Here is a 9,220-nt window from a genome sequence, read left to right as displayed (position 1 = left end):
AGTCAAGTTTATTTCATCCATAAAAATGGAAATTACAGTGCTCATACCCGCCTTAATGCCCATAAAAAATTAGAGCATAAATACAATGCAATAAATACAATATACAATACATAAATACAGTACAGAATTTATAAAAATGACCATTTAAAGTGCTTATTGTGCTGTCTCATAGTCTGAGGCAGGGGTCTTCAACGTTTTTTAGGCCAAGGACCACTCAGCTGAAAAAGAGCAGGGACCCCTTACTACATATATTGTATAAAATATGAATGTAAAATATAAATTGCATATTACACTGGGCCTACAATAACATAGGGCGGCATAAAGCCTTCACACATACCATTTTATGGGGCATACAATACTATGGTATCAAAATAATAATTGTTGACATATATTTATACATCAGTGAATCCTTAAGCTTAACTGTATCTGTGGATGGCTACCTTATGGCTATAGGCACGTAAGCCTATCATCAATGTTGTGTAAATAAATAAAAAAGATTTCTCTTTACAATTGTTGGATTCAAGTTTTTTTTTAATCCTATTGAACAAAGATGGCCCCCCTGCAGCAACTCTGAGGACCCCCTTGGGGTCCCGGACCCCCTGTTGAATATCTATGGTCTGAGGTATAAAAGAGAGAGTTAATGAGCATGGTTAATGAGCCAAATCTGAACAACTAGTTTTTTTTTTATTGTCATGGGACTGTTTCCTATTTGTTTGTTTTTTTCTGGGCTGCAGATTTTAAAATGAGAAAACTGATACTTTTCAACAACAAGCAACAGTGGATGGCCTGTGCATTGACTATTTCACTGTGTCAATCAGGTCGAATCATATAAACACTGTGTGCACAGTAGGTCGGAATCCTGTTCAGCAGCTGCAGCCGCTACAGCTGGTACTTCTTTCTGATAGCCTACATGTTCTCAGAAAACTAGTGCCTCTCTAAAATTCATCTACACCCTTTCTACACATGGATGCATGCAGGCACACATCCACAACTGTCACACACACACACACACACACACACACACACGGCCAGGCTAATGACAAAACTGCTTACAGAGTCTCTGTTTACATATTTCATAAGTTAGACATGCAGGTCTGAGTCTTAATGGAGAAATGGAGCTGAATTATGGGCCCCAGGGTGCCATCTTTTACTGGTAGCATGCATACGCAAGATTAAAGAAGATGCTACAGTTACACACTTCTGCACACACATTCATAAACACCAATACTTGCCCTCTGTCTTTTTTTTGGTTTCTATCTCTCTTTCTGTCTCTCACTCACACACACACACACACACACACACACACACACACACACATACACACCTACAGTTTGTGGTCTCTGAGTGACAGTGTTGGAAAGGCTCACAGGATCTCACCTCGTCAAATGTAAAAGCTTCTAAGGTCTTGTACTCATCTAGGCTATTATCCTCAAATGCAAGAACCCCCCCCTGTCCCAGACCATTAGACACACACTTAAACTTGTAGCCCCTTCCAAACCAGCAGCAATAGGGCAGAAAGGGAAGGAGAGGGGACTTTTAATGGTGTGACACCTTTTATGGAACGGGACAGTGTCCATCAGACTAAAACGAATGATGTCCCATCTCAATCTTCCAATGCTCATGCGCGAGGTTAAAACATGCCTTTAGCCGACTGTTGCTGACGATCCTCGATCAGTCCTCTTTTCACGCCATGCCCCTCGCGATTTCACCCTCATCTTACCTTCAACTCTGCCTCAGTTTTAGATAACTCTCAAAACAAACAATAGAAATGTGCCTCTTAAATAAATGAATGCATTTATGGCCTTTTTGGAGCACACATTTAGAATTCTCTCCCCGGACCCAAATAAATCAAACCAGAAGCATTCACTCAGGCCCGAGCCATTACACCTTAATAATGCACTGCATACACACACACACACACACACACACACTCTCACAAACTTTCTTTCCTGTCTTGCAAAATTCCTTGGATCATTCTGGCGACCTAGTTTACAGCCCTCGCCTCTGAGCCACAGAGAGTTGGTTCCTTTTGAAGATGCATTGAGCAGCGCAGCATGACAAGCCCATTATACAGCCGGAGGAGGAAAAATCGCTCAATTACAAACTGGCAACTCTTGAGGGGAAAGCAATGTGCACTATTCACTTAACCATATCAGTTTTTATGACTCGATAATAATAGTAAAATAATAAAAGTGTTAGGTTGCACACAATAATCTATTCTCTCTTGATGTATGATATAGGATACGGCATCACATAATACATAGTAAGTATATTGACATATTTTGCTAATGCAATTTTGATACATGAGTGATGATGTGACAGACATCCTCCAGTGTGGAAGCTCTAGTGGATCCACCGTATCTGCTTCTGCTGTACCAGATGGATGCTTCGGTGCCGGGCAGCATAATTTACGTTACTTTTTGTTGCACTTTTGTGTTGGTGATTATATATTTCTGTGCTCATAAACGCTGTCTTACAAATTTTCCCAGCCCATGGAAAGTTGGAATTACAGTGTCGTTATGACATTTTTAGAAGCCAAAGAGAAAACCACAGATTAGTGTGTGTAAAGCAGTGATGAATCAACAAATACGCGTCACCACACATCCAGTGGCTTTGGAAAGTATTCTGACTTTTTGCACACTTTTGTAGATTTAATTTAACATGGAATAAATTTACATTTTTTTTTTTTTTTTTACAATGTACAAAAACATAAAATCTCATACAGTAAGTATTCTGTGCATTGATTCATTACTTTAGAGAAGCACCTTTAGCAGTAAATACAGTTCCAGGTCTTCTTAAGTTAAGGCCAGGTCACACCAGAAAGTGACACAGCAACGTACAGTCACACATCTTTGGGAAATATGTGACATATATGCACTAGGCTAGTTGGTGAACCACTGTAGCTGGAGAGCTAACCGCTAACACCCTAACCATAACTATATTGTTTGACCCAAGCATTTTGGCTCGTGGCCTTCATCGGGGTGCACAAGCCGAAAGGTGTTTGGTCTATCTATATAGTTGTTCTGCAGACTACAAGTGATGCTGGAGCTTTGATCTCTTCAGACTTTTTTCAGTTACGCTTTACATGAAGGTATCTACATAAGAGTGACATGACACTGTCGTGAACGTGTCATAAACATTATAAAATTATGTCATAAACGTTTATGACATAACGCTTCTTTTAGTAAATGTCATTCGGTTTTTGTCATGACAAGTTATGATTAGGGTTAGGGTTCATGTGTCATGACAGTGTCATGTCACTCTTATGTAGATACCTTCAAGTAAAGTGTTACCCTTTTTTCACTTTTCCATCCACCTTGGAAGTAGCTGAAGTTATGCCGTATGCCATACTCAGTTTCTCCAATCCTTCCTGGCATATCCATAATGATATAATCATTGGATTAAATGAAATCTATAACACAAGAAAGTGTGCAAAAAGTGAATGGGTCAGAATACTTTCGTAAGCCACTGTAGTATAGGACGGGATTTAAAGATAGCAGTCCGTGTGGGGTCTTGTTTGTACTGTTGCAAAGAGGCACATCTGCAGGGCTTATTATCCAGCATCAAGAACACAACAGTGACCTTTGCCCTCATGAAGTGATAATGGTTGGGTCAAATAATGTTAGTGTACATACAAACACACTAGAGCACACCCACCCACACAAGCGCATGAAGGCATTCGCAGATGCAATCAGCCAGATATGCAGTACAGGAGATGCAACCACGCTGCACTGATGAATCTGCACAAACACACACACACACACACACACACACATACACACACACGCGCACAGACACAAGCCTCTGCACATGCACACCTAAATGCACGCATGCATACACAAATGCAATGGACACAAACACTCTCACAAATACACGCGCACACAATTTCAATTTTCTTGTGTTTTATATATATATATATATATATATATATATTTATATATACAGTTTATATATACTTTCTGATATACATATATTTACATCTGTACATAGTAGTCAATGTTCATGTTTACCTCTTTCAAGCTTTGCTGGCCTTTGTTTCAAGCTGTTATCGCACACATACACACACACACACACACAAACACACACACAAAATCCCTTGTACAACAATAGTGAAATATTAATCCAGGCTCACAGGCGGACCCTTCCTCAGTAGTGAGATGGGCTGACGAGACGAGACAGTAACCTACATATCATGAGGTTTCCGGCTGGATCACCAGGTTACTTCACATTAAAATCGCTCCACTTATTTTACCGGCTTTCATTGCACTGTTACAATTTAGCTACAGTCTTCTGGCTGCGTTATGCCGTGCAGCCTGGCATGGAAGATGAAAGGAAGTGTTAAAATAGAATAAAATCAGTGTGACAAACTGCCGCGACAGCCCTATAAATCAGTTTATGATGCTGAAAAAAATATTTATTTGACAAAGCAGATTCCTGAAGGAAACTGGAAGCACACCAGTCTGTATTGCTGCGGCACTATCTCATCATGCACAGATTCAATGTGACACAACGTTTACACAGTCTGTGTTTGATAGGATGCTGCAGCTCAAACAGTGTTTGATCCACCAGAACATCTTTCATTCTCTGTGTATGGGATGTCAGTTACTGCTTCAAACGCTCTGCCATCATTAGAGTGGTTTTCAGCATCTGCACCATCAGAGAAGGGTTTCATTTACTATATACTATGCCAAATAAAAGTATAAGGTATGGGTGTGTGGTGCATGTAAGAGGGTGCATGTGCATTCAAGATGGGACATAACATTAGCATGTTGGTCCATGTGACATACTGCACGCCAAACTGAAAGAAAAGAGACTGAGAAATGCGCGGCCGATTATAAGCTTTGCAGCCTTACGGAGGCAGTTTTACCAACATTAGCTCGAGCCAAAAGTGGGCTACATCGTGCATGTGTAATTAGAGCAGGGTTTTTACTCCCTGAAAAGCTCCTCAGCTCTGTGAAGAGGGGGAGAACACAGAAGAGGATGAAAGCCAAACTGAGAGAAAGAAATAAAGGGCTGTCATTGTTTTTTGTGAGAATGGTGCTGTTGTGCGTATTATTTACATGGTCTGAACGCCCTGAGTGTGTTTCTGTCTCTGCATGTATCTATTGTCTGTCTTTGTTCAAGGCTGTTTTTTTGGGGGGGTTTTTTAAGATGGAGGAAGAGATTTGGGCTCAATTGATTACAAACTCTAGTCAATTTGTGAAATCGAGGTTCTCTCGCTGGGGAGTCACTTTACCGTCTCAGCGGGGGAATCAGCACCTGAATCAACTTGAATTCTACCAAAATTGTTAAAGCATCCGGCCTGTCTTTCTCCTCTGGGAAAGGCTCTTCTGGGACGGCAATGCTTAATGTACAGATGAAGCCATCAAGCGAGTTTTTTCCAACGTGCTCGCTGTGCTGCTGCTCTGCACACAAGAAAAAGGTTTCAATGTGATCCACACGTACAAATCACTTTCACGCACAATTTCTTTTCTATATTTTGAATGAAATAGAATGAGACATGAACACATACTGTACATGTGAAATGTAAATTTTTTGTTTTGTTTTGTTTTTCAGCGTGGTTGTTTTTAATCTGCAACATCATAACTGGCACAAGCACACCGTGCTAAGCTGGTTGTTAGATACATTCCCACAGTTCAGTTCAGTCCAAACGACAGCTGCTCATGACCGTTTCACTGTATTGCTTTTTTTGCTGAGTACCAGCTGTGATGCAACGGTCCCACTGGCTCGCTCTCTCTCACACACACACACAAACACACACACACACACACACACACACAAATTCTCTACGCACATGAGGCCCCCGTGACCCATCGGCATAATGACTGGAGTCAACTGGAGTCATGACTTCTCAACAACAACAAAAAATACTTGAAAAGATCGTTCCAGTTTGTTGAGGCCACCCGTAACTGAACTGCCGCAAAGTTTTAAATGGACTTTACATAATGTCTGGTGATGAACTAGATAAGCATTCAGAACTAATCCTGTACAAATGACGGCCTTAATTAGACGTTACTTTCAATTCATCTCCTCATATCTTAAAATCAAAGTGAAATTTGTATTCCTCCTCACTTTTTGTCTACGGAAATAGGAGCTAAAACGATGCTGATGCTAATTGTGCATGTTCTTTCCATTTGTCAACAGAGGATAAAACCGTATGACAGCCGGCATTGATGGCAGACACGCTGGCAGCCTCCATGGTGCGCTATTTTTTTTTTTAACCCTTTTTGAACAAGCCTACAGAGAGTTGGTGATCAACCTGTTGTCCCTTTACAACATTCAACATTTGGGAGGAGGACCCATTGTGCTGTGAACATAGACTGTATATAAAGATAGACGACGCGTCTCCTCTTCCTCCCACTGTACAAAAGTGAAGCAAAAATATCCCAGATGCGGGCGCTGCCATCTTGCAATTTTGCAGCAAGATTCTGCGCAGTAGTGATCGGGCGGTGGAGCCGCAGTATATACGTCCCGCCCATACACCCGCTCGACCAATCGTGAGTCAATCTAGAGCTGAAGATCTTTGCCCGAACCCGACGGGACCCAACAGGACCCAACAGGACCCGACAGACGGGTTCGGTCTTAATTTCTATTATTTTACACGGGCTCGGGCTTGCGCTCCGGGTTGCGCGGTAGTAAATGAGTGGTCAGGTGATGCGTTGCAATTAGCGCGAAAATGGATGCTGAGGAGGTGAAACGGAGGCTGGCCTCTGGAGGACTTATTTTATTTCTTTGTTCCAACTTCCAAGTGGCCTATAGCCTACGTTAGTCATGAATAAATTATGTTAAAACATTTCTAAATGACTCATTTTTGGCAAAAGGCAAAAGAGCTGTGTGCAGGCTTTTAAAAAGCTGTCAAAAAATGTACTTGTCGGGCTCGGGCCAAATTCTGTCGGGATCGGGCCTTGTTGGGCCGAACTTTTAAGGCCCGATTACGGCTCTAAGTCAATCACAGCTGTCAGTCATAACTTTCACCCCGCTGCTGTAGATATCACATTTAGGGACGAGATCTTAATCAAACACACATGCAGGGTAGTGACCTCTTTGCTCTTTGAACTTCCCATGCATCTGTCACAGTGCAGAGACAATGCTGCAAATATGTAACCAAGGGCAAAAACTCCTGCTATCTTATAACACACACACACACACACACACACACACACACACACACACACACACACACACACACACACACACACACACACACCTATAGAAAAAACATATGTGCACATGTTCAAACAGTTCAGACGTGATCAGATTCTCACAGGGAAGCATATAAGAGCGATGAAGAAATGAGGCTGATGTTATGACAGGAGAGGACAGGTACAGAAAGGAATGTGCTGGTTTATTGTCTCACTCAACAATATATTCATTTTGCGTGCTTTGATTGGGCCTGCGTGTGTTTTTGACAGCATGTCTGAGGGTTTGTTCCTGGCAGAAGCAGGCACACAAAAGGAAGAGGAATCATCATTTCATGGTATTTTAGTTCTCATTCGGTCTAAAACAAAAGGCCAAATGAGCAGAGATGTTACATGCCGAGAGAGGGCCGATCAGTTCAGTGAACACTGAGCCAGTATAGTGGTGCTTTTGTGTAGAAGGGGCGGTTAATGGGTCATAAGTTCACAGGTCATTCAGCTGTAAAGATCCCACACCGATGGATCGTTACAACAGCCGAGGGACACAGGATGAAATGTGTCAACTGACACAGTCTGCAACACAACCAACCATTTAGCTGCTGTATTTCAGTCATTTAGCTGCATGATGTCTGCCAATCCAACTAGCTATTGGTTTCCCTTCCATTCTGTATGATAGATCAGTCAGACCACCACCTCACGGCGAGGCCAATGAGGTGGAAGGGCGTTTTGAGGAAGTCGGACAGGAAGCTCGAGAAGTGCAAAAACTGGCGTTCATTAACAAAACAACAACAAAACCGTACTCAAACAAAGGGCACAAACTGAACCCCGAGAAATACAAAAAACTAAATTAAACCGAGGCAAAATAACATCAAACAAGCAAAATGGCAACCTGCCAAGTCCTTTCTGTCCTTTCCGTTCTTCTGAAGGCGATTTGAAGCTCTCAGCCTCACCTTAACTGGACCCTACCACCTGCACAGGTGATTATTCGGTGAGCTAAACTGAAAGAGCAACCTTAACACTCTGTATCTGAAAATACCATTACACTGACATTGCTATTTATACATATATGTTCACCCACAACAACAGGCACCCCAAGTATCATAAAAATGTCATTCACTGCAGAACTATCTTACCTATTGTTCTACACCTTAGGAGTGCCCATCCCCTCCCTGCTGAAAGGACCTAATCAGGCAAACCTGTATGCACTGTCCTTGATTCAGCTGATCTACCCCCCCACCCCCACATCACAGGCAGAACAATAAATAAAATACTAGCTCGATGGTGTTTTAAGCCCCCACTGTCAACTTCAAGGCAGCGCTGCGACCCTTGCCTAACCCTAGTGCCTTCCATGCAGCGCTGCCTGGAAGACAACGTTGGGGGCTAAAACACCGAAATGTACTATGAACTCATAAACCCACTAAACAGGCCTATGTCAAATGATAAAGTAGCAAATAAACTAAAGCATTACACTGAAATTAAGAATTAAACAGATACTAGACATTGTTCATTTTGGGAAAAGAGGTTAGTGCAAAGGAAGGAAGGCAGCCTTTATCACAAGATACAATCACAGTGTTTGTTTACGATAACTTCCGGTCCCATACAATTTAACGAAGTTGAACAAACGGGGGATGAGGAACAGCTGAATGTACTCTCATTCCATCCATCTAATATGCATGTTTGATGCTTTCATATGTCGACACTTTCACTGGAACTGGCAGTCAGTCCGACCGACGCTGAGATGTTGCTGTTTGTAGCGCTAGATTTGGTTTATCAAAGATTCTAGCAAAGCAACACGGTACAGAAAATAAGCACAGCAGAAACGTCAGATAGGTCGGACCTCCGTGTTTAACTATACATCTTTAAACGTTGAAAGCGCTGAAAATGGCATCAGAAATAAACCAGTCTGCCGATTTCACATATCTCCGCAATTCAAATCAACTGCCAGTTGTCTACCCGGAAGGGATTTTTTTGTGTTTTCTATTAACGTTTTCAAAAAATGGAACAATGCAATGTCGGTCTCTGTTGTCAATCAAATGGCAACGCTGTTCTCGTAACTTCTTTCCATGTTATCAATCAAATCAAAG

The sequence above is a fragment of the Perca flavescens genome, chromosome 7 (assembly GCF_004354835.1).
Source record: "Perca flavescens isolate YP-PL-M2 chromosome 7, PFLA_1.0, whole genome shotgun sequence".
NCBI classification, from domain to species: Eukaryota; Metazoa; Chordata; class Actinopteri; order Perciformes; family Percidae; genus Perca; species Perca flavescens.
Note: the sequence above shows the minus strand (reverse complement) of the source record.